At 42.5% G+C, this 7826-nt stretch overlaps 1 long non-coding RNA gene across 1 annotated transcript; it reads right to left on the reverse strand.

Annotated features, from left to right (window-relative positions):
- Positions 1-469: 469 nt before the first annotated feature.
- On the reverse strand, positions 470-6540 carry LOC105311368. Its single transcript, XR_897671.2, has 4 exons — positions 5502-6540; positions 4329-4500; positions 3120-3255; positions 470-2521 (listed from the first exon to the last, which is right to left on the reverse strand). It is a non-coding gene; the product is annotated as an uncharacterized LOC105311368 (long non-coding RNA).
- Between the last annotated feature and the right edge of the window lie 1286 nt (positions 6541-7826).

Genomic DNA, 7826 nt, shown 5'->3' on the forward strand with positions numbered 1-7826 from the left:
AAAAATTAAAGACATTCTTTATAGCATCACTTATATTAGCTTATCTGCACCTAGAAATTTCTTCCTTCTATTCAGGTTCCCCTTTCCTTTCTCATAAATACCCTTGCCTTACCTCCTGATCAGAACAGTTTGAGTTTCTGCCTGAATCAGTGCTTCCGGAATAGCTACTATATTGAATTTCAAACGTTGTTGCCTCTCACTTTGGCCTTTTATTCTTAGGTTAACAGGACTTCAGTACTCACGTAAAAATCAAAGTAAACAGAGCCTTTTAGGTGTTTATAAAGCCATCTGAATTTAAAATCAGTAAATTGGAAATAAAGATTAACCAAGGAGCTTGATGATAGGTACTAAACACAGCTCGTTTTACTTAGAAATTTGGGATTGTTGCAGGTAAATATTTAGTTTCACTATGTTTTACTTTTGAAAATAATTCCCCTTTCTAATGTTGGAAATAATAAATTGACAAAAACACATTCAAAAAGCACGTTGCAACCCATATTCAGTTTGTTTAGCACAAGTTGGTTTTGACGTTAGAGCACAGCACAGTAACTCATCCACAATCAGATCAGAGAACAGCAACTGAAACGTCACCTTGAATAAGTGCACTCTGTTCTGCTGACATTTAAGCTCTAATACAAAAGGAGAAAGGCTGTTCTTCTCATAATGTTAGGTAGCTAGTCAGACATGAGCGACATGGGGAACTAAGTTGGGCGCCCAGCCTAGAGACCGCCCAAAGAACACCCCAATCGTAGTAGAATTCTGATACACACATGCGAACTCGGCAGTTATATAGCAGCCAGGTGTCAATCATAATGACCTCACTTGCCAATCACTAGGAATGCCTTTGGAACCATCCCATCATGGCCAAAATATAAGGCAGACATTCCCACTTCTGGACCCTCTTTGCCCTTCTGGGCCTTCATTTTGCCCTCTTGTTGTTGTGGTTGTTATTACGGCGCTCAGTTGCAGCTCTCATCGCTGGGACCATGTGCCTCCTTGGGGCATGCTTCATCTTTATGTGCCTCCTTGGGGCATTCTTTATCTTTCTAAAATATATTTTTAATAAAACTATTAAATCTCAATGACCTGTGAGTCTTTTGAGGAAGAAACGAGGGGAAATGCTAACTACACGTCTGTGCCTCTCCCTCCCCCCTGACACTGGGGCAACACCGAATTCCGGCCCCAACGGTGACAATAACTGGCAACATTTCACTGTGATATTTACATTATGTAATGCTATTGTTTTCCATGTATGGTTTGCAGTATTACATGGATTTGGTAGAGATAGACTTGTACTGATTTAGCCATATATTTTAAATATCCGATCCCAGTGAATGAACCAAGGAAAGGCTAAGTATCTAGTCAATTGGAACCCATGATGAATGAAAGAAAAAACTTACACTAATGGATTAAACCATCCATGATTAGGTCGATTGCTTAACTAACCCAATCTAATTAAATGAATATTTATTACGCATCTATAGTGCAAAACACTGAGATTGGTCCAGAGCTAGAACCCCTGTCCTCCAACAGAGGATATAAGTAAGTTCCCAGTCAACTACTTGCACCTATTTGATTTTCCTTATAGATAATGTGGAGGCGAAGAAAATAATTTTCCTAAATTCTTCTAACTGAACTAATAATCAAATTAACACAAGAGATTAATAAGAGAAAGTTCCAGATTATGTACATACAGGGATTCCACAAGTACATGAGCCCCTAGGACATATTGGGCAGTTGAGGCTTATATGCCATTCTTGACAAAGAAAAGAGACAGGGATCTAGGACTTCAAAGGAAAAGCAGGCAATCCACAGGCAGAGGAGAAAAGAGCAAACATGTGCTAATCAAATTATTGCTGGGCCACCCAAAAATGATGGGACACAGAAGGGAGGCCGATAAATAGGCTTTGGTAGATTTCTCCCTATCTGCCACACTTAGTTCGTATTATGGTGCTCAGGTGATAGCTCCCTTCCTTTAAGCAGGTTTTTCTATCTGAATTCCTTTAAACAGGTAAAGGGGGAAGGTCTAAAGTTCTGAGTCTTGTTTCTGAAAAATAACCAGCTTAAAATAATCAGTATCCTAAAGACATATATCTCTAGACCGACCCTTAATCCTTTGTTCTCCCCGTCGTTCATGTCTGACATTATAAGACATATCAAAGACATATATCTGGTCCTCCTCACGGACCTAACATTATAAGACATATCAAAGACATATATCTGGTCCTCCTCACGGGTAAACATTGCAGTGTTTTCTATAAACAACAGAAAAGTTATTCTCATTGATGCAGGATAGGGCAAATTTCCCAGAGTTGGGGACAGAGACCAAGCCTTGCATCTTGAATGATTTTATTTTGTGTAGGGCAGCCACTTAAAGACTCTATCTCCTTCACAGGTGTGAGGAAAAAAAAGAGAAATCTTCCTTTGTTCTGCAGGTGCCTGGCCTGGCTGCAGGGCTGATCAGCATATTGCAGTCTCTGAATGTAGCTTGATTTAACCTTTTTAAATCTCTTGCTTCCTCCTGCATTCAAATGACATATAACAGCAACATTACAATCCTTAATAGCTCGTCATATCTAATATCCTAACAGTTCTTTCAAAGAAATGGTAGCAGACATTCCCAGAGACTCACTTGAGAAACCTGTTCTGGTCATGGGTCACTTCTAAAAGACAAAGACCGGGCAGGCAGCAGAGAACATGCTATGAGTCATGAACACAGAGAGTGGAAGGTCAACCCCTGCTAAGGTCAGAATGCAAGTATTGCCTTCTGCTGTTACTGGTGTCCTGGGTTCTTGCAATCTCCTGGGATGAAAGTCAAGAGAGATCACCGCAAGAAAGTTCAGGCAAGAGGCAAAGGTTTATTATTAAGCTTGTGTACAAGGGAAGCAACACCAAGAAAGAAAAGGTTCAGGTAGCTCCTCAAGAGAAGCTGGGGCAGGGTTTTAAAGGAAGCTAGACAGCGTAAAAGCCATGTAAAGGCAGAGGTTTCTTGGCACCTGCACAATGTGACTACAGGCTTCTTCATGTTTCTCATGTCTCATTAGCATGGTAAATCTGCACCCCAGGAGTGATTTTTATTAAATTACGAAAGTCACCTTAGAGACACCCTTGATCCTTACTGCACATGTGTGGTGTTAGGAAAAGTCCCTTGTTGCAGATATGTCTCCCAAGCCTCCTTGATGCAATCAGTGGGACCCTAGGGTGGATATTCTTGTGAAACTGATCAGGCTCCGGCTGAGACAGGAAAGGAGGAATCTGAAAGTTTAAAAAAAAAAAAAAAGAAAGAAAGAAAAAAATGCAAAGGAAAGGGCCTGCAGAAATAACCGACTCAGCCAGTTAAAACTGCTGTCTTCCCCCATTCTGCCCTATGCTCTTCAGTTATCATGTTTTCCACAGCTGCATTCCCCACCTCAAGGATTCTCCAGCCCCTTCCCTATCTCTGTAGCTGTGCAGGAATGTCAAGACTGTGGAACTGCTTGTTGTGTTACAGGGAGAGCTCAGCCTTTGGTTAAGGAACTCCCTGAGCGGGGCTCTGACATCAATGAGTGCTACCCTCTGTCTGTAAGCCTAGGAGTCCCACCTCTCTGTTCAAGAATACAGTAAAAGTACTGATAACACCAAGGCCTCAGACTCTACAAAACAAATGGCCTATAAGACCAAGGATCTGCAGCCTGCCTCCTCCCCGCCCCACTCCCCCGAAGCTCCTCCTCCCCACTCTGAGTAAGGAGGGACATTTAAAACCTCAGACAAAGGAATCACACACCCCTTGCATGGACACTGCAAGGGTATATAAGCTGTAAGAATCTAACCAAGGGGAGATTGTGCTTTGGGTCTGTTGAATGCCCCACACTCTCTGCCAGCAATAAATTCTCCTTCCTCCAAACAAAGTTGTCTGAGATTCGGAATTCCTCCATTGGGTGTTGCTTCCTGCAACACAGCAGCTGACCTTTCCGACTAACTCAACAACAGAAACTTGCCCTCCTGTCTCACTGCCAATGATAAGTCATCAAAGAGGTCAGTTTAAAATAAGCCACTGCTCAAAGTGGGCAAAATGTGAGAAGCAGAGAGCTGATAAGACTGCAGGCATTGGATGAATAAAAGACACACTCCCTTCCTCTGGAAGGTGTGCACAGCTGGGAGGTGGACCCACACTTTCCCAAATTCCCTCTTTAAGGACGATTTGGGGAGGACCCTATGCTCTGAGCCTGGCACCATCCCAATTTTTGAAGGCAGGCCAGCAGTTCTCCCCCCGCACTCCCTTCTCTTGGATCTATTGCACAGAGCTGGCTTTCTTCCAATGCTTTCTGGGACTGGGGCAAAAAACCTACCTTCTTTCCTCGAATATCTTAGCAGGGGTTCAGGAGTCAACACTGGAACATATTTTTCCATGTGATCGCCCCCAGCATTCTCTTCAGATTCACAGACACCACAGGCTAAAGAAGATTGTTCATCCTGGTGCAGGACAGGGCAAATTTCCCCAAGTGAAGGGGAGGCCAAGCCCTGTATCGAGAGAAGAAAAGGGTCCTTTGGCAGAGTGAAGAAAGAATTCAACACACATGCCAAAGTTAGAGTCAAAAGGAAAATTTATTAGAAAAGGGCTAATACTCCACAGACGGAGTGTAGTCTCCTCTCAGAGGCAGAGTGAGAAGGACCAAGAGAGGCTTGGAAAGACAGTGAGTAGAGAGGGGGCCAAGTGTTCAGGGAATTCAATGTATATATCATTCTTTAGTTCCTATGAGTTGTTTAAAAGACTTTGTTAACCCATTTCCTTTGATATGGACATACAGTGAGGAAGGAGAAGGGTTTGTAGTATGAAAAGGTTAGACTATGTTAGAGTGAAAGGCCTGCTGGACGTTCCCAGCCTTTAATCCGTAGGTTCCCCATGGTTTTAGCCATAGGGATTGGCTCTTGGTTCCTGTTTCCCCTTCACAGGTGTAGAGAATGCGTTATTAGTAATCCAGCAGAAATTTTCCTTTGTTCTGAAGGTGTCCTCCTGGCTTGGTTGCAGGGCTGATCAGCACAGTGCAGTCTGAATGTGACTTGATTAACATTTTTAATTCTCTTGCCTCCTCTCTACATTAATCCCACTGGCTTTGCTTCCCTAAAATGCAAGCACAGACCTGCTTTGAGATAAATACATGGCCCTTCAATTAGACCTAACCTTGATTTTTCTCTCTCCTTACTGGAATTTTTGAGAAAATCCAGCATGGATTTACCTCTTTCACTCCCGTGATTAAAATAATTTATGAGGGTAAAGGACTGAGTGTTGCAACCAGGCTGGGCTCTCCTGCTCCACTTTATTTAATTTTCTATTGTGCCATTTTTTAAAATGAGAAATGGTGACTTTGTTTTTTTTAACCACTGAGGAATAGAGTGAAGAAATCAAATGGAGTCATTATAGTCAGACTGCTAAATTTAGTAAACTGCTAAATTACTAAAATCAATTAGGTTGAAGAATGAGAAAACAGTTCTATTCTTGTTTAACTAGCCTGGGAACTTACATTTTTGAACTTTTCCGTCCTGTGTTAATGTCTGGATATCCATCAAACCTCCAGATTACCCTTGAAGGAGTAAGGAAAGAATGTTCATGTATCTAGACCACCTGACATTCACTGTCCAAACTCCATGTCATCTAAGGGATTACCACCTCAGACCAATCCATAGGCTAAGAATGCAGGACCGATTTTTCTCAAGTCTGTACTTTATGCTATAAGAACCCTCAGCTTTTCTTTCTTCTTTACAACACTCTAGGTATTGCTTATTTGTGTTTACAAATTGCAAACCCTAATGCCCTTAAATAAATGTTTATCATTTATTTCTAACAAAGCCTCCAGACTCTTTTTGAGGTCATTCGACACTATAAGCCACTTTTCACATTGATACTTGGATTTTGTAAACCCTTCTCACAACATATTTATGCTTAAATCCCCACTAGGTAGCAGACCTGAAAAACCCCAGATTATTTATTAAACATTTATTTCACCGAATGCTGTATCAGGTCGCAAGGAAGTTGAGAAGTAAAACTGAATAAAACATGGCCCTTCCTTTTCTAGCAGTTCAGATAGACAGGAAAGATTTCTTTACAACAGCTCTAACTGAGCACATACATAGCATGATCGAAAGAGAGAATGTAAAGAGCAACTCTGTGGGGCTCACAATGGATTCACAGTAGTGCCAGTTGAGCTATGTCTTGTGAGAGGAGTGATTGTCCAGATGGAGAGTAAAGAATAAACGACCTAGGCAGAAATGCATGTGCAAAGGTGTGGGTTTAGAAGGGCTTGCAGTGGGTAAAGCATGAGTGTACTTTGAGTGTGGAGTAGAGGATGTGGGCTGAGGAGTGTCCCACAGTGAAGTCGAGTAGGGTTGAATAGGTAGATTAGGGGTGGACTGGGAAGAGTCCTTATGCCATTCGCAGGAGTTTGGGTTTAATCAGAGAGGCAATGGGACATCATTACAGGATTTTAACTAGAAGAGTAGTAGTATTCATTTATTCATTTCTTTCTCTCTCTCTTCCTCTCTCTCTCTTTCTTCTTTGCTTTGTAAAAAATATATATAAATGGAGTCAGACCTGCCATCCCAGAGGAAATGCCTTGCATGACTTATGTCTCAAACCTTTGGAGTATTAAAACAGGGCAAAATAACTTTCGGACTGGGCCTAAAACAACATTGTGTTCCAAAAAACTCTTTGCAAAGATGACAAAAATCAGATATTATGACTAATGTAGTGATTACTAATAGACTAAAAATTAAAATCATTGTTTAGAATTAGTATTGTGGCAATCCGACCCTCCCCCTGGCCCAGGCCAACACAGCAGTCCAAAAACCTGCTTAAACATTTAAGCTGGTTTCCTTATAGTTTGACAGCCAATCAATGTTCTCCTTATGTTCTCCTTCCTTATATGAAATATCTATAGCTGTGTAGGAATAAAGAAGTACAAGTAAGTATAAAACTGTCCTCTGTGTTACAATCAGAGCTCAGCCTTTGGATAAGAATCCACTGAGCAGGTGCTGGATCGATAAACGCTGCTTCCTGCTTATAGCCTCGGCATCCCGTCTCTCTGTTCGAGAATCCTATGACATTTTGGAGGGCTCGTTCAGGATTTGGAGATGGCAGTTTTCACCTCCCTTGTCTTCAATGTCTTGTCCTGGAGACACTGGGAGAACAGACTTCACCTGGTGCGCCAGTGGACCTATTGTCTGTAGGGAAGACACTATTCCAGCGGACCCAGGCGGCGGCTCCGAGAGCACAACAGAACTTGTAGAGGCACAGGAACCAGCCCAGGAGCACCGCCCGACTGAATGGTAAGGACCCAGGTCCCAGGAACAGCCTGTCCACTCTAGGACAGAATGGGAGTCTGATCAACTTCCAAGGTCACCTGAGTACTCTACATTTGTTAAAGGAAACCGTAACCTCTCAGGTACATAGGGCAGAGGGCGGAGTGCATTTGGTGTGTGTTTGCGTGTGCTTGAGACGTGGTCTCACTACGAAGCGCGAGTTGAGCCCCTATCTACAGTTCCATGGCGAACCTCATACGGCTTAGGGTAGTGTCATGGATCTCCCTGATGGGTCTACTCCAGTGATCCGAGTCGGGAGTTTATACTGAGCCACCAATTGCTATGAGGTACCTAAAAGATGCCTGTGAGGGAAGTGGCCAGAGATGGGCGAAGCAAATCTCTGAGTGTGTGTATGACACTGACCACAGGTGGAAGGATGGGTGGACAACAGAGCAAACAGACACTGTTAGGTTATATGCTTAAGAATTTCAAAAAGGGTTATTCAGGAGATTATGGAGTTAAACTCACCCCACAGAAACTCCTTACCTTTT

Source organism: Pteropus vampyrus, unplaced genomic scaffold, assembly GCF_000151845.1.
Source record: "Pteropus vampyrus isolate Shadow unplaced genomic scaffold, Pvam_2.0 Scaffold1000003447, whole genome shotgun sequence".
Lineage (NCBI taxonomy): Eukaryota > Metazoa > Chordata > Mammalia > Chiroptera > Pteropodidae > Pteropus > Pteropus vampyrus.